The sequence below is a fragment of the Gavialis gangeticus genome, unplaced genomic scaffold, assembly GCF_001723915.1.
Source record: "Gavialis gangeticus isolate Ggan-Ray unplaced genomic scaffold, GavGan_comp1, whole genome shotgun sequence".
NCBI lineage: Eukaryota > Metazoa > Chordata > Crocodylia > Gavialidae > Gavialis > Gavialis gangeticus.
The window spans coordinates 3,068,015-3,068,245 of NW_017728998.1; positions in this window are offsets into that span (position 1 = coordinate 3,068,015).

Below are 231 nucleotides of genomic sequence, written 5' to 3' on the forward strand. Positions count from 1 at the left end.
GGCGGGCGGCGGGCGGCGGGCGGCGGGCGGCCGCTGGAAAACAACTCTCGGCTGCCTTTCCAGGAGCCGCACGGCTTTGCCTCGCTCTGGACTTTCCCTCCCGTCCCGCCAGCTTCAGCCGGTAGTAAATCCTGGGTCGTCTGTAGGCGTGGAGCTGGGGCGAAGGGGGAGACCCCCCCCCAGCAGCAACATCTGGCTCTCGGCTCGATCCAGGCCGTCACAAAGAGCTGC